Here is a 4691-nt window from a genome sequence, read left to right on the forward strand (position 1 = left end):
ACGTTATTCTCATGACTCGTTGCGAAACTGAAAGTAAAGAAACGCTGGTCGGCTCGACCAGCATCTCCGCCACCACTAATAGTAACAAAATAACGATAGAGACAGAATGATATATTTATCGAAAATGGGCCCATTAACAAGTGTGGATAGCGGAGATTCATCCACATTAACGTGAGACTTTTTTATAACCGATTAGAAACTCCTCGTTGTCCCTTTAATTTTAGAGGTTAGGGTTTCACAGTTTCACTCGGCTTCAGTGGTCTTTGTTTTTAAGGGCAGGCTTACAGAAGGGGACGCCGTGACGCACTGCCGTCCCTACTTTCATAACTCCTCCCATGTGCACAGTAATATTACAAATACTTCAAGAATGCCAACGAGCGTCTGCTGACACTACTGCTGGAGCTACCAGCGCCGCCGGAGCTACCGGCTAATAAAATGTAATAAAATGTAATGCAGCTAATAAAATGTAATGCAGATTTATCAGGTCATTGTAAAACATTTATTTATTTTTATTTATTAATGTAAATGTGGTGTTATTTGAACATAGTCTACAGATCCCAGAGGCAGCGCTGCTCTCATGTGAAACATGAAGCTCCAATTTTAATTCAAACAAACCAATGAGACTGCCACAGTGGGACCAGCCGGGCGCCCGGTGGCAAAACTCTAAAAGCTAAAACAGGCACAGTCCAGGTGAACCTCTGCAGCGTCCGTCCCACAGCTCACCGCCACAGCAACAGCTACACTGGCAACAAAACTGAGGGCCGCCGCCGTCAGCACACGAATCTCTGCTTGCCCTGATAGCGTTAGCTTGGCGGCTAGCGCTAGGCCTGCTCTTTGGCACCTTTCTCCTTTCCCTCCCTGAGGCTCTTCCATTTCCTCCGACATGTATCAACTGAAAAACCACACGTTAATTAATTAAACGTTAATTAATTAAATTAACTTAACTGTTGAACCATGAACCAGACAAGTATGCCGGTAAAGCCAGCTATGCTAACTGGGGCTATGCTAGTGCAAACGTCAACAGATAGCTACAGCAATCAAGCAACAGACAGATACAGAACTCACTATCAACATTCAGTAGTGTTTTCCAAACTCTTCTTCAGGGAACTCACTTAAAAGACAAACCATCATAACCTAGTTCACAATTTGAAGGGTGAATTTGTGTGTTTATGAAAATTCCTGACCAGTTAAAAGTCCAAAACTGCAGGAGGTCAGCCGTTCAACCTGGATCTGTCTTTGGTAAGATGCTGGAAACATCAAAACAAAGAAAGAATTTCTTAATCTGTGCAATAGTACACTTTAATGTGAGTTTTTGGTCTACACAGAGGTCACTAATCAATAATCAGGCAGATGCAGAAGCTGCAGGACATTTTTTTATTGATACATGTGCAAAGGGTTCCTGGATGAAGAGGGAAGTGCTGGAGATGGCGTGTGGATCTGGTAGATAGAGATGATTGGCTGCGGATGATTGTGGAACAAACTTCAGAGGCATCCTGCCCACTGCTGCTGTGCAGGAGACTGGGGTGAGGAGGGTTGCGATGTTTCTGCAATGACAGCTGACATCAGAGAACGAAGCAGAATTAAAGGACAATTCCAGGCAAATTCAACTCAGGGGTGTATTTTCATATCATTTTAGGTCTAAAAGAATGAATCTGAAGATTTTCAGTTTAATCGCTCGTGTTTTGCGGTAGTTGCGTCTGTCCGCACATCGCCACGGCAGCAATGAATGGGAGTGGATGTAAGTTCCGCTGTTTAGGCTGTTTCCAGCCCTCAAAGCCGCAATTTTTTTCCACAGACAGCATCAGATGGCTACTCAAACATGCACCGAGAAGTTTATTTACTTCAAGCAAGCCGACATGTTTGTAAAACTAGATCTAATTCAAAGTCTCCCGGAGTCTCGCGCGAGCCCGAAGTTGCAGTGCTCGGTGTGTTCAGGTGCAGTCGGAGGTACCGCTTGTGTCATAAACACAGGAATATCAACTCTTTACTTGCTTTAAGTGTACATTTTTTTCCACAGACAGCGTCAGATGGCTACTCAAAGATGCGACGAGAAGTTTTTTTTACTTGAAGGAAATAAAGAGTTGATATTCCTGTGTTTATGACACAAACGGTAGCTTTTCCCACTGCACCTGAACACACCGAGCACGGCAACTGGGTCTCGCGCGAGACTCCGGGAGACTTTGAATTAGATCTAGTTTTACAAACATGTCGGCGCAACTACCGCAAAACAGGAGCGATTAAACTGAAAATCTTCAGATTCATTCTTTTAGACCTAAAATGATATGAAAATACACCCCTGAGTTGAATTCGCCTGGAATTGTCCTTTAAGTTTTGACAGCCACAATGTAATTGGTTGAAAGATAACTTTGTCGTGAATTAATAAGCTATCTCATTGTTTTTATTCAACTCATCATAAAATAATATACACATTTAAATACTTAAATACTTCTATAGCTATTATAACATAATCTACAATACATCTACTATATATGCACTGGATATAGTGCATAAAGTATACTGTGCTTATATACATGCATTCATTTCATTTTATTTCTGTGTCAGTATAGTGATACTGCAGGACGTATGCTCTTTAGTATGTATGGGTGGCTCTTAAAGAGCCGTTGGAGGAGTGCTCGTGCACTACACGTCAGCCTGCCACTGGACTGATCCCTCTGCGGAGAAGCACCGTGATGGCCTATCGACCAGAGTTGTTGGCTGCAACTCTGCCCAGACCTGGCAGCGGCTCCACAACACCACCTGGGGCGATGCTCCTCACAGCAGGCGTGGGGGTCGTCTTCCGCAGGAAGTTGTGGAGCACACATGTTGCCTTGACGCACCCCTCGGCAACATCTGGCTGGACCTCCAGAACCCGCCGGTACAGCCGCCACTGAGATGCCAGGATCCCGAAGGCACATTCAACCACCAGCCGTGCCTGGGACAGGCGGTAATTGAACACCCGTCGGTCTCTGGCAAGGGTGCGCCCAGGGAATGGCCTCATGAGGTTCCTCCAGAGCGGAAAAGCCTCATCAGCCACGAAGACGTGTGGCTGGGGTCCCCTGTGGTCAGCTCCGGGCAGCAGGCAGCTGGAGGGTGCCAGAACGAAGGGCCTGACCAAAGGCAGAGTTGGCCAGGATGCCCCCGTCGCTGGTCCTCCCGTAGCCCCCGACATCTACCACCCGGAAGCAGTAGCTGGCATCCACCACAGCCAAGAGGACGATGGAAAATGTCACCTTGTAATTAAAAAACAGGGAGCCAGAGTTGTCAGGGGCCTGGATCCTGACGTGCTTCCCATCAGCACCACAGCACCACAGCAGAGAGGAAAGTTCCACCGCTCCTCAAACCCCTCCGCGATGGACCTCCACTCCTCCGTGGTGGGCACAGCCATGAACTCCCCCACAAGGCAGTCCCAAATGGCGGAGACCACATCTGGCACAATCCTTGACACACTGGAGACGCGGAAGCTGTTGGCGATCGTCCGGTAGGAATCACCAGTGGCCAGGAATCTGCAGCATAGAAAACATTCATTTTAATCTGTGCCCTACACAGTGTTGCACAATGATACATGTGACAATATTTATATATTATATTATATTATATATTGCCCATAATCAAAGTTGGGGGGCACACACACACACACACACGCGCACACGCACACACACACACACACACACACACACCAGCTCTTTTACACACACAGATCTTTTTTTCTTCTTTTTTTTTAGCGATTGTCTTCCACTGGATAACAACGAGGTTATGGCCGGCTATGAAGCACCAGTTCTGGGCAGAGCAGCAGCTAAACCTCCCGGTCCTGTACCGGTCGGAGTCTTGCTAAGTACAGTGAATATTGATTGATTGAATTCGACAAACCGAAAAACTTAAACTCACCGGAGACAGATGGAAAGGCGCTCCGCAGCTGGAATGGAGCGCCGGTAGTTGGTGTCCAGGCGGGAGATCCTGGCACCAACCCTGGCTAGCAGGTCTTCAAACTGGACAACAGTCAGCCTGAAGTACCGCTGGAACCGGCCGTCGTCCAGGCGCAGCTCCTGCAGGAGACGGTGGAACTCGCCGAGCCCATGCCGCCTCCGTAGGGTAGCATGCACCCAGAACCGACGTCGGCGCCTAGCCCGCAGACGAAGCTGGGAAGTCCTCCAGAGCAGGTACAGTGCAGCGATGGTGGTTATCTCAGCCATGGTCGACGAGAGAATGAAATGGCGGAAGAAATGTTCGGGCGGGCTTGTCGTGCGACGCGATGAGGCGTTCTTTGGCATATTGGACCAGCGTCAAAACTGGAGCGTCTAGCGCGACGCGATTTCATTTCACGCGCGACTAAATCGCGTTTGGTGGGAACAGGCAATTACTGTGGAAGAATATTTTTTATTTTATTTTATTTTTTAAACGTCTTTAGGCCGGATTTACTAAAGGTTTGCGTGTATTAAAACGTGTGCAAACGTGATTGCACGCGCAAACACACGTGGAACCTGATCTACTAACTGGGCGCGCCGAGGATTAACCGGGCGCACCGAGGATTGCGTCTCTCAAACGGACAAAATAGCACGTGCAATCTGTTGTAGTAAAAAAGAGGAATACAACAAATGCGTGTTCGTTGATTTGAGAGAGGACAAACAACGACGTTCTAGTTGACCATTTATTAAAGTTGGATCATCAAAAGACTTGTACAAGGATCTTCACTG

General features: G+C 47.3%; 1 pseudogene; it reads right to left on the bottom strand.

Annotated features, from left to right (window-relative positions):
- Positions 1 to 2647: 2647 nt before the first annotated feature.
- Positions 2648 to 4190, bottom strand: LOC146982240 (uncharacterized; annotated as a pseudogene).
- Between the last annotated feature and the right edge of the window lie 501 nt (positions 4191 to 4691).

The sequence above is a fragment of the Trachurus japonicus genome, chromosome 8, assembly GCF_045865225.1.
Source record: "Trachurus japonicus isolate A0001 chromosome 8, Traja_1.0".
Lineage (NCBI taxonomy): Eukaryota > Metazoa > Chordata > Actinopteri > Carangiformes > Carangidae > Trachurus > Trachurus japonicus.